We start from the raw sequence: 21439 nt of genomic DNA on the forward strand, positions 1-21439 counted from the left end.
TCATAGAATGAGTTTGGTAGGGTACCCTCTTTTTCTATTTCCTGGAATACTTTGAGAAGTATTGGAATGAGATCTTCTTTGAAGGTCTTCTAGAACTCGGCTGACAGTCCGTCTGGTCCTGGGCTTTTCTTGGATGGTAGCTTTTTAATGGCTTCTTCTATTTCATTGCTTGATATTGATCTGTTTAAATTGTGTATGTCCTCCTGGTTCAGTTTGGGAGGATCATATGTCTCTAGAAATTTGTCAATGTCTTTGGTAGTTTCTATTTTGTTAGAATACAGATTTTCAAAGTAGCTTCTAATTATGTTATGTATCTCAGTGGTGTCTGTTGTGATATTTCCTTTTTCATCATGAATTTTAGTAATTTGAGTTTTCTCTCTCCTTCTCTTTGTTAGTGTGGCTAAGGGTTTGTCTATTTTGTTTACTTTCTCAAAGATCCAACTTTTTGTTTTGTCAATTTTTTGAATTGTTTCTTTTGTTTCAATTTCATTGATTTCAGCTCTGATTTTAATTATTTCCTGTCTTCTACTACTTTTGTTCTAATTCTGTTCTTCTTTTTCTAGGACTTTGAGCTGTAATGTTAAGTCATTTAGTTGTTGACTTTTCAATCGTTTATGGAATGCGCTCCATGCAATGAATTTTCCCCTTAGTACCGCTTTCGTAGTGTCCCAGAGATTTCAATGTGTTGTATCATCATTCTCATTGACCTCTAAGAATATGTTATCTCCTCCCTGATGTTTTCTGTTATCTATGTTTCATTCAATAGCACATGATTTAGTCTCCAGGTGTTGGAGTAATTTCTGTTTTTTATTTTCTCATTGATTTCTACTCTCAGTCCATTATGATTTGATAGAACACAAGGCAGTATCTCAATTATTCTGCATTTCCTAAGGGCTGCTTTGTGGCATAACATATGGTCTATTTTCTAGAATGTTCCATGTGCTGCTGAGAAGAAAGTGAATCTGCTTGTTGATGGATGGAATATTCTATATATGTCTATTAAGTCTAGGTTATTGGCGATCCAAGATGGCGGCCTAGAGGGAGACTGCACCCCCAGTCACTCCAGAACACAGGAGTTAAGAAGGGGAGGCATTGAGAGACTCGGACTGAAGTGGAGCCACGGGTGAGTCTGCCCACTGGGTAAAGCTCGGCCCGGGTGGCAGGCCCAGATAGAGGTGGCTTATCGGAGCCGGACAGGACAGCTAGAGTCATCCACAGGCAGCCCTGCGCACTCCGGCGGTGGGCCCCGCCCACACAGCCAGCTTCTCCAGGTTCTCGGAACGGAACTGGCCCGCTAGTGAGAGCCTTTCTGACCAGAGCAGGCTCCGAGACCCGGAGCCCTTGCTGTGCAGTGTACTCCGGCAAAGAACCAGCGGAGAGCCTCGATCTGCAAGCAGCCTCAGGGATCAGGGCAGGGCAGCCGGAGACCTCTTCAGGCGGCTCTGCCCACTCCGGCTGCGGGCTCTCTTCACGGGGCGATCCAAGATGGCGGCCTAGAGGGAGACTGCACCCCCGGTCACTCCAGAACCCAGGAGCTAAGAGGGGGAGGCATTGAGAGACTTGGACTGAAATAGAGCCACGGGTGAGTCTGCCCACTGGGTAAAGCTCAGCCCGGGTGGCAGGCCCAGATAGAGGTGGCTTAGCGGAGCCGGGCAGGGCAGCTAGAGTCTTCCCAAGGTAGCCTTCCACACTCCGGCAGTGGGCTCTTCTCACACGGCCAGCTGCACGGTGCAGGCCCACAGTGAGAGCATTTCCGCACAGAGCCAGTTCCAAACCCTGGAACCAGTAGGGGGCTAGGGGCAGTTTTCGTCAGATGAGCTGCTTTATCAGATTCCTCCAAGACATCAGGCTACTGAAGGCTGGGAGGTGATTCACTGGAAATCTACTGGGACACTATAAGCCAATAGTGGAAAACTGCAATATCTCAGGGTCCCACTGACAACTGACCAATATGAGAAAACAAGGGAAGAAAATGTCCGAAACAAACCTAGATACTACATCAATAAAACCCAATGACAGCACAGCAGAAGAAATGTCAGAAAGGGAGTTCAGAATGTACGTAATTAAAACGATCAGGGAAGCTAATGAGGAGATGAAAGAGCAAATTCAGGCATTGAAGGAGGAGATGAAAGAGCAAATGCAGGCATTAAATGATCGCACCAATCAACAGTTAAAAGAGCAAATACGGGAAGCAAGAGATCATTTCAATAAAGAGTTAGAGATACTGAAAAAAAACCAAACTGAAATACTTGAAATGAAGGAAACAATAAACCAAGTTAAAAACTCCATAGAAAGCATAACCAATAGGATAGAACACCTGAAAGACAGAACCTCAGACATTGAAGACAAATTATTTAATCTTGAAAGCAAAGTTGGCCAAACAGAAAAGATGGTAAGAAATCATGAACAGAATCTACAAGAATTATGGGATATCATGAAAAGGCCAAATTTAAGAATTATTGGGATTGAGGAAGGCTTAGAGAAACAAACCAAAGTAAGGAACAATCTATTCAATGAAATAATAACAGAAAATTTCCCAAATCTGAAGAATGAAATGGAAAACCAAGTACAAGAGGCTTATAGAACTGCAAACATACAAAATTACAACAGACCCACACCAAGGCACATTATTATGAAAATACCTAACATACAAAATAAAGACAGAATTTTAAAGGCCGCGCGAGAAAAGAACCAAATTACATTCAGGGGGAAACCAATAAGGATATCAGCAGATTTTTCAATCCAGACCCTAAAAGCTAGAAGGGCCTGGAACAACATATACCAAGCCCTGAAAGAAAACAGATGCCAACCAAGAATCTTATACCCAGCAAAACTTACCTTCAAATTTGACGATGAAATAAGATTCTTCCATGATAAACAAAAGCTAAAGAAATTTACAAAAAGAAAGCCAGCATTACAGAACATTCTCAGCAAAATATTCCATGAGGAAGAGATGAAAAACAACGATGCAAATCAGCAACAGGAGGCGCTAGCCTAAAGGTATAGCCAAATAAAGGAGAAACCAAATCATGTCAAAAACAAATATGAGTTAATTGACTAGGAATACAAATCATATCACAATAATAACCCTGAATGTTAATGGCCTGAATTCATCAATCAAAAGACACAGACTGGCAGATTGGATTAAAAAGAAAAATCCAACAATACGCTGCCTGCAAGAGACTCATCTCATAGAAAGAGACACCCATACACTAAAGGTGAAAGGATGGGGAAAAACATACCATGCACACGGACACAGCAAAAAAGCTGGAGTATCCATCCTCATCTCAGATAATGTGGACTTCAAACCAAAACTAGTCAGAAGGGATAAAGAAGGACATTACATGCTGCATAAGGGAAGCATAAATCAGCAAGACATAACAATCATAAATATCTATGCCCCGAACATTGGCTCATCCACGTACGTCAAACAAATCCTTCTCAATTCCAGAAATCAAATAGACCACAACACAATAATACTAGGCGATTTTAACACACCTCTCTCACCACTGGATAGATCGTCCAAACAAAAATTGAATAAAGAAACTATAGATCTCAACAACACAATCAACAATTTAGACTTAACGGACATATATAGAATATACCATCCAACAAAGAACGAATACACTTTCTTCTCAGCAGCACATGGATCCTTCTCTAAAATAGACCATATTTTATGCCACAAAGCTACTGTTAGCAAACACAAGAAGATAGAGATACTACCTAGTACTCTATCAGATCATAATGGATTGAAATTAGAAATAAATGACAGAATAAAAAACAGAAACTTCTCCAATACCTGGAGACTAAATAATACACTATTATATGATGAATGGATAACAGAAGACATCAGGAGGGAAATAAAAAAATTCTTAGAAGTAAACGAGAACAAAGACACATCATATCAAAATCTCTGGGACACTATGAAAGCAGTACTTAGAGGAAGATTTATTTAATGGGGTGCATTCAAAAAAAGAAGTAGAAATCAACAAATAAATGACTTAACACTACAGCTCAAAGCACTAGAAAAAGAAGAGCAGACCAATACCAAAAGTAGTAGAAGACAGGAAATAGTTAAAATCAGAGCCGAAATCAACGAAATCGAAACAAAAGAAACAATCAGAAAAATTAACAAAATAAATAGTTGGTTCTTTGAAAAAATAAATAAAATTGATAAACCCTTAGCCACACTAACAAAGAGAAAGAGGGAGAAAGCTCAAATTACTAAAATTCGGAATGAACAAGGAAACATCACAACAGACACGAGTGAAATACAAAACATAATTAGAAGCTATTTCGAAAATCTATATTCCAACAAAACAGAAAACCTCGAAGACATCAACAAATTTCTAGAGACATATGAACTACCTAAACTGAACGAGGAGGACATACACAACTTAAATAAACCAATTTCAAGCAATGAAATAGAAGAGGTCATCAAAAGCCTACCAACAAAGAAAAGTCCAGAACCAGATGGGTTCTCAGCCGAGTTCTACAAAACCTTTAAAGAAGAGCTCATTCCAATACTCCTCAAACTATTCCATGAAATAGAAGAGGAGGGAACCCTACCAAACTCGTTCTATGAAGCCAATATCACCCTGATACCTAAACCAGGCAGAGACACATCGAGGAAAGAAAATTTCAGACAAATATCCTTAATGAACATCGATGCAAAAATTCTCAACAAAATTTTAGCAAATCACATACAAATATATATTAAAAAGATAGTGCACCACGATCAAGTGGGTTTTATCCCAGGGATGCAAGGTTGGTTCAACATCCGGAAATCAATAAATGTCATTCACTATATCAACAGACTTAAAGTTAAGAATCACATGATTATTTCAATAGATGCAGAAAAAGCATTTGATAAAATACAGAATCCCTTCATGCTCAAAACACTAGAAAAAATTGGGGTAGTGGGAACATTCCTAAACATTATAAAGGCAATCTATGCTAAGCGCATGGCTAATATCATTCTAAATGGTGAAAAACTGAAAGCGTTCCCCCTAAAAACTGGAACAAGGCAGGGATGCCCTCTTTCACCGCTTCTATTCAACATCATCCTTGAGACTCTAGCCAGAGCAATCAAACAAACCAAAGAAATTAAAGGGATACGAATAGGAAAAGAAGAACTCAAACTATCCCTGTTCGCTAATGACATGATTATATATTTAGAGGAACCTGGAAATTCCACCAGAAAACTTTTAGAACTCATAAGTGAATTCAGTAAAGTAGCAGGTTACAAGATCAATGCTCATAAATCCAATGCATTTTTATACATAAGTGATGACAGGTAGATCAATGGTACAGAATAGAGGACATGGACACAAACCCAAATAAATACAATTTTCTCATACTAGACAAAGGTTCCAACAATATGCAATGGAGAAAAGATAGCCTCTTCAACAAATGGTGCTGGGAAAACTGGAAAACTATATGTAATAGAATGAAATTAAACCCCTATCTCTCACCCTACACAAAACTCAACTCAAAATGGATCAAGGACCTCGGAATCAGACCAGAGACCCTGCATCTTATAGAAGAAAAAGTAGGTCCAAATCTTCAACTTGTTGGCTTAGGATCAGACTTCCTTAACAGGACTCCCATAGCACAAGAAATAAAAGCAAGAATCAACAACTGGGATAGATTCAAACTAAAAAGCTTTCTCTCAGCAAAGGAAACTATCAGAAATGTGAAGAGAGAGCCTACAGAGTGGGAGAATATCTTTGCCAACCATACCTCAGATAGAGTGCTAATTTCCAGAATCTATAAAGAACTCAAAAAACTCTACACCAAGAATACAAATAATCCAATCAACAAATGGGCTAAGGAAATGAACAGACACTTCACAGAAGAAGATATACAAGTAATCACCAGATATATGAAAAAATGTTCAACATCCCTAGTAATAAGGGAAATGCAAATCAAAACTACCCTAAGATTTCATCTCACCCCAATTAGAATGGCGATTATCAAGAATACAAGCAACAATAGGTGTTGGCGAGGATGTGGTGTAAAAGGAACACTCATACATTGCTGGTGGGGTTGCAAATTAGTGCAGCCACTCTGGAAAGCAGTGTGGAGATTCCTCAGAAAGCTTGGAATGGAAACACCATTTGACCCAGCTATCCCACTCCTTGGCCTATACCCAAAGGACTTAAAATCAGCATACTACAGAGATACAGCCACATCAATGTTCATTGCTGCTCAATTCACCATAGCCAGATTGTGGAACCAACCTAGATACCCTTCAGTTGATGAATGGATAAAGGAACTGTGGCATATTTATACAATGGAATATTACTCCGCAATGAAGAAGGATAAAATTATGGCATTTGTAGGCAAATGGTCGAAATTGGAGAATATCATGCTAAGTGAGATAAGCCAATCTCAAAAAACTAAAGGATGAATGATCTCGCTGATAAGCGGATGAGGACATATAATGGGGGGTGGGAGGGGCTAGAATTAGGTTTAGGGTTAGGTTTAGAGTTAGGCTAAGGTGAGCGGTAAGAATGAAGGAAAGAAGGACTGTGTAGACGGAAAAGAGGGGTGGGAGGGGTGGGGGGGAGGGGAAAAATAAAATAAACATCATTACCCTATGTAAACGTAAAAAAAATAAAAAAATAAAAAAATAAAAAAAAATAAAAATAAAAAGTCTAGGTTATTGATTGTGTTATTAAGTTCTATGGTTTCTTTGGTTGGATTTTGTTTGGAAGATCTATCTAGTGGTGAGTATGGTGCATTAAAGTCACCCAGAAGTATTGTGTTGTGGTCTATGTGATTCCTGAAATTGAGAAGGATTTGTTTGATGTACCGCGATGCACCATTGTTTGGGGCATAAATATTTACTATCGTTATGTCTTCCTGATTTATGGTTCCCTTTAGCCATATGAAATGTCCTTCTTTTTCTCTTCTGACTAACTTTGGCTTGAAGTCTACTTTATCTGATATAAGGATGGAAACCCCCGCTTTTTTACTGAGTCCTTGTGCATGGTAGGCTTTTTCCCATCCTTTCACCTTTAGTCTGTGGATGTCTTTTTCTATGAGATGAGTCTCTTGCAGGCAGCATATTGCTGGGTCTTTCTTTTTAATCCATTCTTCCAGTCTATGTCTTTTGATTGATGAGTTTAGGCCATTAATGTTCAGGGTTATTATTGAGATATGATTTGTATTCCCAGTCATTTGTCTTATTTTTGGTTTTTAAGTTGGCTTGGTTTCTCCTTTGAGTGGTTATTCTCTAAGGTAGTTCTTCCCTTTGCTGACCTACATTGTTGTTTTTCATTTCCTCCTCATGGAATATTTTGTTGAGAACATTCTGTAGTGCAGACCTTCAATTTGTAAATTCTTTTAACTTTTGTTTATCATGGAAGGATTTTATTTCATCTTCAAATCTGAAGGTTAGTTTTGCTGCGTATAGGATTCTTGGTTGGCAACCATGTTCTTTCAGAGCTTGAAATATGTTGTTCCAGGCCCTTCTAGTTTTTAGAGTCTGGGTTTAGAAGTTGGCTGCTATCTGTATTGGTCTTCCCCTATATGTAATCTGATGCTTTTCTCTTGCAGCCTTCAAAATTCTATCTTTATTTTGAATGTTAGGCATTTTCATTATAATATGCCTTGGTGTGGATCTGTTGTAATTTTGTGCATTTGGTATTCTGTAAGCCTCTTGTATTTGATTTTCCATTTCATTCTTCAGGTTTGGGAAATTTTCTGATATTATTTCATTGAATAGGTTGTTCATTCCTTTGGTTTGTATCTCTGTGCCTTCCTCAATCCCAATAATTATTAAATTTGGTCTTTTCATGATGTCCCATAGTTCTTGGAGATTCTGTTCATGATTTCTTACCATCTTCTCTGTTTGGGCAACTTTATTTTCAAGATTAAATATTTTGTCTTTATTGTCTGAGGTTCTGCCTTCCAAGTGGTCTAGTCTTTTGGTGATGCTTTCCATTGAGTTTATTATTTGGTTTATTGTTTCCTTCATTTCAAGGATTTCCATTTGGTTTTTTTTTTGGAGAATCTCTATCTCTTTGTTGAAATGTACTTTTGCTTCCTGCAGTTGCCCTTTCAGATTATTGGTATTATCATTCATTGCCTGCATTTGCTCTCTTATCTCATCCTTTGGTTCGCGAATCATCTTAATCATGTGTAATCTGAAGTCCTTTTCTGACATTTCTTCTAACATACTGTCATTGGATTCTACTAATATAGAATCTAGATTTGTTTGGATCATTTTCTTCCCTTTTTTTTTTCTTGTTGTTTATGTATCTTCCCCTCTAGCAGTGCAGATCTGGGGTATTGCATATTTCCCCCTATAGACTTACAGTGGCCCTATAGGTTTCCAAAACCCTTTCGTTAAGGGTAGATCAATATTAGCAGTTTCCAATTCAGACACTATGCAATCTTAGACCAAATAGACCCTATGGGGACAATAACAAAATTGTCATAAGAAACAGAATGGGTTCAAATATTATCTTCAATTAAACAAACAGATTTACAATAAAGTCTGCAGTTTCTAATGGAGGACAAAGAGGATGCAGAAGGATGTAGAATGTGGCTGTTAATGGGATAAGAAAAGAGTGTACAGAAGTTCTAGGTAATAGAAATGGTGAGGGTGTAATCAAAAGAAATTGGATGTTAGCATGCAAAAAAGGGAGAAAGAAACTCTGAGGGAACAGGTAAACAAAAGGAATATCGAGCTAGAAAAGTAAAGAAATAAAAATTTAATTTTTTGCTATAAGGAGGAAAAAGAAAATCTATAGCATAATGCAGGGGCATCTGGAATTCCATCCAGTGCTTGACAAAGATCCTCTGGAGGATGATTGCAAAGGCTCATCCTAAAAGGAATTGCTGGATGTTTTGCTCCGAAGCATAGTGTTTTTTCTGCTATGTTTTTCTGATAATATATTACTCATTTCGGTCTGAATGGATTGCTTAAGGGGACGAGGGGAATACAACAAAAATTCCAGAAAATATTACCTACAATCTGAAAAACAGTGGGTCTTTACCACTAACAAAGTCAAAAATAATTTTGCAACCGTGCAATGAGTCCCTGAAAGCCTCTGGAGAAAATAGTTATAAATCTGCCTTTGTCTCCAACAGGCTGGTTAAATTTTAAAGACGGTTTTGTTTATGTGTGTTGGTGAGGTAAGAGAATAAGGTTCCAAAACATTCCTTCCTTCCTACAAAGAATATGTCACCCCTATAATAAACGTTGGTACACAATAACCATTGGGACCGCTGCCCTCTTGTAACCCTTAACTCAGCAATTTAGATATTAACCAGATGGACCTAGTAGAGATGGTCACATGAGATTACTTGTCTCTCACTTTAACGGTGAGAATAATAAGAATAGTCTTAGGTCACATAGAGTTTAGATATTAAGGAAATAAACATTGTATTAGCTCATCAATGTAGTTAGATATTCTTATAACAATTGTGATTAGGTAAGGATAATCTGTAAGGTTGTTGTTTTCTGCCTATGCTTTGGAAACTTCTTTAATATTAACCACAAGACTGCCATTATAGCCTTAAAAAATGTATATAAACCCAGCCTTCCCCAGAATAAAGAGGGATTGATTGCACCAGAACTAGAGTCTGTGTCTTTCATTCTCCATCCATCGCCAACACTGTTCCCCGAGCCCGGTTTAACAGTATGGAACCCATGAACTCCTGCTAGGGCTGGACCCCGGCAGTATAACAGTCATATAGTAATGAAACCTCCCAGTCTTCAGTAACCTGATGCATGAGAGGTACCTGACAATGAGCTTCAAGCCTCCAGCAGGTGTCTCAGGATGGGATTTGCCCCACCTAAAGATCGGAGCTACGGCTTCCAGGATTATCCAAGATGGCTGCTCTGGCTTCGAAATGAGTTAGCAAATGGGGAGCTGCAGCTCAGGGTGTGGAAGTGGTCAGCTGGAGGTCCTAGAGGCGGGATGCAGTTGGTCAGGCAGGGGTCCTGGAGATCCGGTGTGTTTGGTGTGATTATGGGATCCTGGAGGCCGGGTGCAATCCATCAGTCTGGGGTCCCAGTGATGGGGCACAGTCAGTTGGTCTGGGGGTCCTGGCAGCAGGGAGCAGTCAGTCAATGTGAGGGCCCCAGAGGCAGGAAGTAATCGGTTGGGCTGAGGGATCCTGGAGTTGGGGCTCAGTCCGGCCAGTGGTCCTATGGGGCCTGGCTGTTGTCTCAAAATGGCGGCAGCCATGTGTAATCAAACCTGCTGGTACTGTGACAGAGAACGTCCAGGGAACAGTAGGCAGCTGGTGCTCCACTGGCGGTCAGTGATCAGTTTGCTGACTGTTGACAGATGATTGGGAGGTGAACCTCGTGTGTTGGGTGATGGAAAGGTATAAGGCAGGCGATGGACCAGCCAGAGGCAGGCAAATGGTGGATGATAGGCACCTGACAATGAGCAATCTGTACTCAAAAAAGATGTCGAAATGCTGGCAGACTGCAGGTCATCACAGCAGACAAATGGGGTAAACACCAGGGAATCGATAAGCAGCAAAAACTGCCTCACCAAGAAACAGATATCCTCTGCTTGAAACCAGAGTTATGGAGTGACAAGGAAAGCAGCCTCCCTCTAGTATGCCATCTTGAATCTGTAAATAGTTCTTGACCAAGATTTATTAAGTTTTAATTACATATGAAACATGTAGCTGGATTCTCTGATGAATACAAAACAAGTAACAGGCATGGTCAACCTTGAGAGCATCCTTTCTTCTGTAAGGACAATTAGGCTTGGGACAGAGCTTAAATCCAGATCTCCCACTTACTTGCTGTGTGATTCAGGCCCAGATTTGTGGACAAATGAGTAAGAAATCTAAGGCTCAGAGAAAAATCCATGAAACCATAGTGATTGCCCTCACTGCTCTGTGAGGGATGAGGGGGTAACTGTGGAAGCTCTTAACGGTTTGATGCAGGGTGAAAGGTGGTCAATGTCAGAGGTCAGTGGTTACGTGGATGAAGACTTGCACTGATGAGCTTACTATCTGGTAGGAAAACCACAAGATAAGATTTCTAGATGATGCGCTTGTAGTAAAATGAACTACATACTTGCAAGGTGAATGGGATGGAGGACAAGAGCAAGGTCCACAGAGCACACTGGCCAAGACACTTTGGGAAGGGAGGAAGGTATTCATTGGACCTGATGAACAAGAAGGTTCAGGTCAGTGGGGAGAGCAGGAGAGAAGCAGCAGTAGGCAGAAGAACCACTGTAAACAGAAACACGAGTCAATGCAGGAAGGGTGTGACCATGTCCAGCATCTGTCCAAACGCAAGCCCTGGGTGGCCATCACAATTAAATCGTGAGGCCTTAGCACCCCTGGCCTCTAGCTGAGTACCAAGCTGCCTCATGCTCACATGATATAAGCCTGTGACTCCCAGCAGTAGCCTCTCCCTCAGGCCCTCTCTAGAGTTTCCAGCAGTGCCATGTGCCTCAAGGCAGAGCATCCACAGGCACCCACATTCAGAGCACCCTTCTGGACCATGGGCTTCCAGCACATCATTGTCTGATATTCTCCAAGGGAGAGGCTTTACTTTCTCCTCTTTGGTAAGGGTAAGGCGAATCCTCCAAGAGAGATGGCAAAGACAGTGTGCATGCAAGTTCTACTGAGCTTCTGATACCTCCAAAAACACCCCCAATTCCACCCTTGGCCTGATGGTTTACTCGCATGCACAAGAGCCTCGCTACTTCCAGCAGGAGTGGAAGGAGGTCCCAAACAAGGTCTTGATCAATTCTAGTCTCTAAACTAGGAGATCTATTTCCTGAGGAAAAGAAGTATCTCTTCCACTAGAGAGCAGGGCAGCAAAGAGTAAGCATCTTCAAAAGCATCTCCAGGCACTGGGTACCAGTGAGCATGTGGCGTACTCCCTGCCTGTGACATCCCTTGACCATGACAAGGTCTTTGGGGAGGAGCCAAGCACATTCCTAGTCTAAGAAATTTCACCTAAAGAAAGGAAGTAACTTGCTGAAGATCACAAAGCTGGATGCGATGAAGTCACAATTTGAATTTAGCCTCTGCTGGCTCAAGGTCCTGCTCTGAATGTGTTAAATGCTGAGATTGATTAAATAGCCTGGGAAGGAGTAAGTCATATTGTGAAATCCCTCTTCCATCCATGTCTATGCAAGTTGGAGTTGTGATTTGTAATTTATGAAGGGCAAATAAAGAAATAAAAATTATGTGCAAATGGAAATGCAGAGAGGTGTGGAGGGAAAGTATTTGATACACACAAGAGGTTTGGTGCAAGGGTTGTGTGATATCCTTACTTAACATTATTGTCATTCATTATTGATGCTTCACAGCTCTAAATTTTATATTTATTTGTAACTTTTTAAAAACACAGTCTCTTTTTGATATGAAAGTCATGCTGACAAAACAAGATTGATTAAAGTTTCTAATTATCTGTCATCACAGCATGACCAGTGGGAAATGAAATCTATTTTCTTGTTTCTTCTAACTAAAAGTGAGAGCTTACTAATGCAAGACACAAAGCTCCACTGGTTCACTCTAGGCTCAGTAAAATCCTGCATAGTGGGACAATAAAAATGGGGGAGCAACGTCAGAGCCCCCAGCCACTCTGGTTTTCCATTGAAAAGATAGCCAACTAAGGACAAAAGTAAAGACCCAAATTGAGTGAAATCCTACGTGAGTAGATGATTCATGGCAATGCTATCTGCGATAACAAATACGCTCTTAAATTATCAGTGGCTTATCACAAAAGAAATGCTTCTTATGCAAGTAGGGCAAATGCAGGTGTTCCTGGTAGGTCAGACTCCTTCCACCAGGTGACTCAGGGATCCAGGTTCCTTCTGACTGGTAGGCTGATCTAGCCTCTCAGGCCTCAAGACTTCTCAATCTATCCAGTAGATGGGCAAAGGAGGGTGGAGAAGGTTCAACCACTCTGTAACCACTCTAGTCTGTAAATGGCATTTTATTTATAGTTTTTTGGCCAGAATCAGTTGCCTAGAAGTCAGCAGGGCTGGGCAACCCATCCAAGTAAAATCCTCTTCTCTAGAAAAGCACAGATTTTTGGTGGACAGCCTGTGATTGTGCCACTGTTGCTTCTTTTGGCCACCAGTATCCATGTGCACCTTCTTTCCCACACAGAATACACTCCCGCTTTCATCAGCAGAGACAACCCAGAGTCCCACTGGGTACTGCACCCAGCGCAGAGTCCAGGAACAGAATGATGACAACTGGTTTACAACCATTGTCCATGATGTGTACTGTGATCTGGTAACTTTTGCATTTAACAAAAGAAGTCACCTGCCCTCCATGCCCTTAATGTACACAGTGTTGTGGAAGTTGGAACAGAGAACCACAAAATCCAGCTATAACAAAAAACACGTCCCTTCTTCTCTTTGCTGAAGGGAAACCCGGGTAACACTTGTAACACCCTGTTTAACTTCTTGCCCTGGAGGTCAGGGTTTAGAGGCATTTAGTCTGCCTTTAATGTTATTGTAGATAACATGTATTCTTTTCCTTTCTTTTTAAAAGTGCTCCTTGTTAGTGTGTGCACACATGTGTGTGTCTGCACATGTGCGTGCAGTATTGGGGAGAGAGTCCAGGGCCTTGCATATGCTAGGCAACCACCCTCCCACGGAGTCACATCCCCAGCCCTTTTATTTTATTTTGCAACAGGGTCTTGCTAAGTTGCCCAGGCTGTTGTTGAACTTGTGAACCTCTTGCCCAAGTGGCTGGGAGTACAGTCACATGCCACCACACCAGGCCCCCATTGTAGTCAACATCCTTGCAGTTGGCAAATTGTAAATTCATGGGAGAAAAATCAATGTTGGGGCCTGTCTATGGTGCAGGTGACTGAGCCCCAACAGTGCACAGGCCCATCCCTCCAATCCTGGCCTCTCATCAGGCCTACCTTGGACTGACCCTCGCCTCTCACAGCCCCTCCATGACCTCCGTGTACCCCTTTTCTTCTCTGCTCTGAGAGTTAATCATTCTGGATCCTTCATGAAAGTGAGAGCACGCAACAACCATCTCTCTGTGCCTGACTTATTTCCCAGCACAGTGCCCTCCAGAGTCCTCCTGTCACTGGTGTGTCCACTTTGTCCACAAATTTATTGTTTTATAATGATAATTTAGAGAATTATATAATATATGCTTGTAAACCCTCACTTTGTCTAGGAATGACAGCCTGTATTTTAGTTAACTTTTTCACCTAAAATACCCTACAAGAACAACTTAAAGGAGGAAAAATTATTTGGGGCTCACAGTTCCTGAGGTCTCAGTCCATTACTCTGGGCCTGATGTGACTCAGAACATCATTGGGGAAGAGCCCAGAAGAGAGAAGCTGCTCAGCTTGTGGTGGGGTCAGGAAAGGGACGAGGGGCTCCCTTCCTCCAGTCACACCCCCAGCCTATAGTTACCACCCAATTGGTCTACTCAAGCTAGTGTGGACTGACTGGGTTACAGCTTGTTCAATCCATTTTTCCTCTGACTATTCCTGCATTAACAGGAGCTTCTGGGGTCACCTCACGTCCAAACCATAAAAGGTTTCCACACAAATTTGCAGTTCCCCTCCCCACTGGCCAGTGGCAACACCACACCCACCTCCCTGCCACCTCTTGCTCAGGGTCAGTAATACTGTTCACCCAGGGTTTATCTTACTCACAGGTGTTTCGTACATCTCTGTGCTCTTACTACCTATGTGTTAAAGTGCTACATAGCATTATCTTGTTTATTCTTGAAATAAATGAAACACTGTAGTCATCCCTGTGACACTTCATTCTTTCATTAAATCTTGCATTTGTGAGACTGATCTACTTTGATATAAGTAGCTATAGTTGGTCCATTTTTAACTTTCCTGGGGTGATCCACTGTGTTAATGCATCTTTTCACTGACATATTGATTTGTCTGTTCTCCTGCTGTTGGATATTCAGTTTCTTTCCAAGGTATCACAATTATAATCCTATCTGCTGTGACCATTTTTGCATTGGTTTCCTTGTGCCACCTGTGTAGTTCAGGAGTCTGGTGAGTGTTCTGATGCTCTAGTTCAGCAATTCTCAAAATGTGGTCCCTGGACCAGTGGCAACCACAGAGCCTGGGAAAGTTTCAGAAATGCACATTTTGAGGCCTACCCCAGACTTAATGAATCAGAAATGGAAGTGGGGTGGTTCCAGGGCTGGGCATTGGTATTTTAACAAGCTTCCCAGTTTTTCAGAAGATTCTGAGGTGTAATGACATTTGAGTAGCACTGTTCTAGTCTAGTGTAATGAGTTCCCTCATTTTACATGCCTTAAAACCCAGATCAAAATTTCCAACATATCTATGCAACAGGCTGCAACTCTGAAACAAATACAGAAGCCCCCACTGGCTGCTTCAAAGAACTCTGCATTTTAATGAAATACAGTAAGGTGTGAAGAAGAGCTTTGAAAATCATAAAGCAGATACAAATTAGTGATAATGGATGTGGCAAATTTGTTTTAAAGCATAGTTGTGTTACATTATAGGTCATGACTGGTGTATCTGAAGACAACAGCTGGAGAACGCAAAGATGCTAGGACATAAAGTCACTCTTGTCAAGTGTTAAATAAATCAGAAAGCATCTGAGGCATTAAATATATTTCTGAATGGGCTTCAGTGCCATCACCCACATCACCACTGAATTCTTTTCTTCTGTGCTCTTGGTTTTGGCCGTCAAAACTTCTTAAAATTCCATGTTCTTGAAACACAAAAACAAACAGAAAGGCATGTCTCATGATTCGTTGATAAAGCCTGGCAGCTTACTGGAGTAAGGCAGAGCAATGAGACAGACACCAGGGAAGGGCACCTGCCTTGTGAAGAAGGTTGCAGAAGGTCAATGTGCCAGGCATGGCCTGGTGCCAAGGAACTCAGTAATTTCCCACCACAATTCAGAAGACATCTGATGCCGTGGTCTTCCATGGAATTGGAGAGTTGCAGAGGTAAATGATAAACATAGCTTCAGGCAACATAGTCAGAGCATGGATACAGAAATCCAAGGCTTGACAGCAGTTTTCATGTGAAATAGTGTCTGGTCAAAGGACACAGGGAGATCGGTCAAGAGTAAAGAAGGTTCCCATTTCTGCTTAGGGACTAGGGTTGGTGGAATGAGGATGAGAAACCAATGGAAGGTCAAGTCCAAGAGAATGGATAGGGGAAATCAAGTACAGGAATTCCACTAGCAAAGGAGGGATGGTGTGACTCTGGATCAAGCGGGAACCAGGGAGGCCACCAGGAGCATCCTTGTACGGGTCAAGGCTTCCCAGAGAGCAACTCAAAAGCAAGTCCTTGTATGGAAAGATGGGACAGTGTGAGCCCACTGGCCTCAATCAGGTTAGGTCAGGAATGTGTGCTGGGAGAACAAGAGGACAGGAGCAGAGAAGGCAGACCATGGGAAATGAGGAGGGAGTAACGGAGAAGATAAGGTAGTCAGACCTAGGGACTGTTGGCTTCAGCCCCCTTTCCCAGGGGACTCATTAACAGAGAGGCCGAAAGCCCCTCCCTTGAGATAAGTGGAGAGGGCCTGGCTAATGGGCCTCCAGAACTCAGGTTTCAGGGAAGGACTGGAGCCAGAGAGCAGGTTCTCAATGTCCCATCAGGAGAATCAAGGTGGGGGAAGTGGGTCAGAGCCAGGAGAAAGGCTTGGACCACGCGCACCCATGCAAGGCAGCTGGCGGAAGCTTGGAGCCAACAGGATGGGAATGGGAGGGATGGGTGAGGTACACAGGAGAGCTGAGAAGGAGAAGCGAAAAAGACTGGCTGGGCACCAAAGCCAGTGTCCTCAAGGGGAGAGGTGAGTTCAGTCAACGAGTTGGACAGGATGGACAGTATCCTCCAGAGACATGTGCAATCGACACGGAAGGAAGGAATGGGCAGAGTGATAAAAACCCAGGTTCAGGGACAGGAGAGAATAAAGAGAGTCCTTGAAAGTCTTCCTGCCCTCCAGGCCACCTGTGACTCTCAAGCAATTCAGAAGATATCGGACCCAGAAAATTGGATACTGCTGAGAAGTTTGACAAGACCAGAAATGCCAGGGCTTCTTCCACTGAGTCCTAAATAAACCAAGGTCTATCTCGCAAAGCAGGCTCTCCCTTATTTGCAAGGCTAACTGATGCAAATCCACCAGTGTCCAGAGGTAGATTTTATTACCCAACCCTCCTCCACTTTCCACCATGACTGCACCAGAATCTTTGGGCTGCTCTGTGTTTGCTGAACTGAACTGAACCCATGGAAGTGGAATGTGGGTGGACAACCTTCCGAGTGCCAGGTCATGTGCTCAGCCCCATGGAGAACAAAGGTGAGTTAGACCTAGTTCCTTACCTGGAGGAACCAGACATTGAGTAGGAGAGACCAGTTTGTCCTAGAGCACTCCAGTTCACTCACCTGGTCAATGATGAATCATTTATGAGAAGGTCAGGGTCCTCTTTGTACCCCCACACATAAGGAATTTATAACTATCTCACCAAAATGCCACACAGACATTTGAGAACAGGACAGTTGCAAAAGGCATATTTATTTCTAGTTTGGAGGTGAGTGAAACCTTGTCTGCTTAAGAACAAAACTGATCATTAAGTTTAGCACATTATAAACTAGATTTTGCTAATGAAATACTAAGGGAATACCTACCAGTTGCATTTTTACCCTGAGCCCTGGGCTGACCCTGGTCTGCTAATCTTCTCCATTACTCAGGGTTAGGTTGTCAGAGTAGGCCCAGAAATGGGAACACATTTTATTCCCTAATTTAAAAAAATATAGATTGTTTTGTCAATTCACAGCTACACTACATCTTTAGTGTAGCTCTCTAAAAGCATGCTTAAATAGCAATTCCGTTTGGCATTAAGCCAATGGATGCATGATGGCTGACACCCATGTGCTTCCACACACATCGCCTGGGTCTCTTGTAGCCACAACAAGAAGACATGGTGAGAACCAAACTCAATGTGTCTGGAGCCACTGGGTAGTTGTGATCCCATGACTCCCACTATCATTTGACAGTAAGATGAGTACATCTGAAGCAGACAGACATGACACATGTCCTTGGGTTAGATTTCTGTGCTTCCAAAGCCTATGACTGCCCTTACCCCTGATTCTGAAGATTGATGTGTCAAATATGGGCAGAGTCGAATTCAGCAAATATGGGTGGACCCCAGCCAGGCAAGCAGAGCCAAGGGTAGTTAAGGATTAGTTTCCTGAAGCTTCTGCAACAAATAACCACAAGCTCAACATCAAAAACAGAAGAAATTTATTCTGTCTGGGTTTTGAAGGCCACAACCAACCAAGTCAACGTTGGGTCATTTGCTTACTCTGGAGACTCTAAAGAAAGACTGCTCCTCTCCCAGCTCTGATAGCTGTGACTCTCCCTGGCAGTGTCTGCATCGCTCCAGTCCCTGCCTCTACCTTCACGGCATCTTTTCCTCTGTACCTGTTGACTCTCCCTCTGCTTTGCTCCCATAAGAACACAAGTGCCTGTATTTAGGACCCAACAGAACAATCTAAGATCTTCTCAAGATCTTTAATCACATCTGCAAAGATCCATTTCCAAATGAGCAGGAAAGTTTCTGGGAGAAGAGCCTGACATCTGTGGGGACCCATATTCTGCTGGTCACCAGGGTTTCCCCTTGAGATAAGGCTGATGATGATGGGACTTCAAAAGTTGGACCCTTGCTTGGCTTCTTCCCTTTCTGCGCCCTGCTTCAGGCACACCCTAATCAGTTTCTTCTGGGTGCATATTCTCAGTTAATCAACTCCTTGTCTCCAAATCAATTTGGGGGTAACCTGACCTAAGACAATCTCACAAAAGAGGAGGATAATAAATTTGTCTTGTGTTATTTTAAGTCACCAAATTTGTGACTAGTTATAGCAGTAATTTGAAACTAATACACCTGGAGCATAGTTCACTCCACCGTTCATTATTCTTTATCTCAGATGACTATAGAAAGCCTCAGGAGAATATAAACTCTTGGGTAGTTTTTGGTCTGGTGCATCCGGGTGAAGCTCCAATCAAGAATTATCGGCTGAAGAAGGTTGCAGGTTTGAGCAGTCAGGAGGGAAGCTCCCCAAACCTAGAGGAAGACACAGCCAAAAAGGAACTCCAGGCAAGTGTCAATGTCACTGGCTGCAGGCACATTTCCCACCCTGAGACTCAGGCCTACCTGACTGTAGGACACTCAGCACTGCAGGACTCAGCGCCTTGCATCTCAGTATCAAGACAATCCACATCGAACGCACCTGCTTTGTGATGTAGGTTGTGTTTCACTAGAGCTTGGACCAGGCTAGGCTTCTGCCATCTCTTCAGACTGTCCTGTTTCAGGGTCAGAAAATGGTCAGGCTGATACTTATATTCATTTTTGTGTAGAGGACCATAAACTGGTGGCTTAAACAAAAGAAATGTATTGCTTCAGTTCTGGAGGCTGGAAATCCAAGACCGGATGTTGGCAGGACCGGTTCCCTCTGAGGACCAAGAGGAAGAATGGGTTCCGTCCTCACATTTTGAAGTCCCCCTCAGCGTCTGACGACTCTTGGCAATGGTTGGTGTTCCTCAGCTTGTTTCTCCAGCTTCATCTTCACATAAGGTGCTCACATCTCTGTGCCTATGTCCAAGTTTTCCCATCTTCATAAGGACACAGTGGCACTGTAGTAGGTGCCACCCTCCTCCAGTGTGACTTCATGTTTACTAACTACATCCGCAACCAGTCTGTTCTCAAGTAAGTTCATCTTCTCAGGTTCCAGGGCCAGAATCCAACCTATGGATTTGGGGGATTACATAATCCACCCAGCACAGAGACCAAGGCTTACTCTTCTTGCATATATATTTCTCTGATGCTATCTCTCTTGGATTCTGTCCATCCCCAGCTTCTGGACACTCTGCCTGTCTTTCTGACTTGGGGAAGCCCCGCCATTTGGGGTTGGGTACACATGTGCAGACCAATTAATTCCCTGGCCCACCACCAACAGACCCTTGGGTACCTTGTTCTGATTATTAACCTGGAAAGCCTCCCGGCACTTAACCGCCATCGAGCTGGTACAGTGTAGGCATCCAATAAGTAGTCATTCAATAAATTAACTGATTAACCACCATCCAACAGGTGGGATGCTCTTCCAGCTTCCGACTTACGCAGGCTGCCACCAGGAGATGCAGCTAAGCCACACTCAGCTACATCCTCAGACAGGACGCGATCCCAGACGTGAGACATTGGAAAAATGGGTAAGATTTCAAACACTTTGTAACTCCCACCCTGCACACCCAGGTCATATGCAGGGGCAAAGAAAGAGGCACACATGACTTTCTGGTGAGCCAATAAAGAAATAAGTTCACCCCATGTCCCCAACTGTTCAAACATTTGAGTTAAGGAAAACGAACCCTATCTCCTTATGGTTTCCAAGGTTTAGGAGGTGGAAATAGCCAGGGGTGGTGACACATGCCTGTAATCCCAGCTGTCCAGAAGGCTGAGGCAGGAGGGTTGCAAGTTTAAGACCAGCCTGGGCAACTTAACAAGACCTTGTCTCAAAATATTTTTTAAAAAGGGCCCTTGTCTTAAATGCAGAAGGCCCTAGTTTCTATCTTTACCACAAAAAAATAAAATGGTGAAAGTGGCAAAACCAAAAGCAGGAAAGCATTGCTGCTGGGTGTGGTCTTCCTCCGGCATTGAAGTGGAATTCAGTTCCAAAGTTGCCTGATGTACACGTCATCTGCCCTCATCCTTTCTTGGGGCCTGTGAGTCCCACCTTTCTTCTCTTTTTTTAGTTCCACACCATCACAGGCATTCTAGGATAAACTCTGAATGAATATAAGATCATCATCCATTTTTGAGGTGTCCACTTACACCAAAGGCCACAAGCCAATCAAAGATGGGGAGATAGGGAGCAATTTCATTTCCTGCACTTCTGTAGAGTTCATTATGTCATTTCTTATTTTTTAAATTACATATTGAATAAAGAAAGTCTCTAACAAACACAAAGGTCCAATAACAACCCAGATATAAATGATTTCAGTGAATCAAAACCAGTACTGCATTGAACTCCTTAGCTGATTTTCTCCATTAATCACCAACTCAGGGGAATACACCCCAAGACAAGTCCACTTGTTGCACTTTTGATGTAATAGCCCAAATTCAGTCTATGAGTTTTGGCAGACAGGTTACTGTTTCCACCAATTGTCTTGGGTCCCACTTGCTTTAATATTTTGTACCTGTTTCTACTCAGTCAATACCCATCAAGCTGTCTTCTACATTGACCTTCAAGTCCATCCTTCCCACTGCTCATGGGAGTTTAACCACAGAAAATTGTGGCTAAAATCCACCTACCTAAAATTTCTCCTTAACCCTATCTTTTTATCATTTCCAAACATCTGAACCCATCCCAGGTCCATGTGTCTGTGCCTATTAGACCTAAATGACCTGACCCCCACTGGCTTGCTTAGTTCTCATGATACCCTAACTCAGTCCCACTGAAGAGGGG

At 42.4% G+C, this 21439-nt stretch overlaps 1 pseudogene; it reads right to left on the reverse strand.

The window, feature by feature from the left end:
* LOC124962867 (sulfotransferase 1C3-like) overlaps positions 1-19996 on the reverse strand; it is an 87980-nt pseudogene extending 67984 nt beyond the window's left edge.
* Positions 19997-21439: the final 1443 nt, after the last annotated feature.

This window comes from Sciurus carolinensis, chromosome 13 (genome assembly GCF_902686445.1).
Source record: "Sciurus carolinensis chromosome 13, mSciCar1.2, whole genome shotgun sequence".
Classification (NCBI taxonomy): Eukaryota; Metazoa; Chordata; class Mammalia; order Rodentia; family Sciuridae; genus Sciurus; species Sciurus carolinensis.